The sequence below is a fragment of the Scylla paramamosain genome, chromosome 4 (genome assembly GCF_035594125.1).
Source record: "Scylla paramamosain isolate STU-SP2022 chromosome 4, ASM3559412v1, whole genome shotgun sequence".
Lineage (NCBI taxonomy): Eukaryota > Metazoa > Arthropoda > Malacostraca > Decapoda > Portunidae > Scylla > Scylla paramamosain.
Genome location: NC_087154.1, coordinates 13,610,745 through 13,611,034, shown reverse-complemented (window position 1 = coordinate 13,611,034; position 290 = coordinate 13,610,745).

Below are 290 nucleotides of genomic sequence, written 5' to 3'. Positions count from 1 at the left end.
GGGAAGGTTAACTCTAAATTTATACAAAAGTTACGGTAACTCTGGCGCCTGGCTCGTACACGTAAGAGAACCGTCCACTTGCGATCTCTCGTTTCTCTCTCTCTCTCTCTCTCTCTCTCTCTCTCTCTCTCTCTCTCTCTGTTCTTTTTTTTTCTAATCTTATTTCTTTGTTCATTATCTGTTCTCCCGCTGTCTCGCTGCATGTAACACAACTTTGATGGTACCAGGGAAGAGGAGTGAGCAGCGTACGGAGGAGGGGTGAGCCAAACACGCTCCAGTGTTCGTGGCCT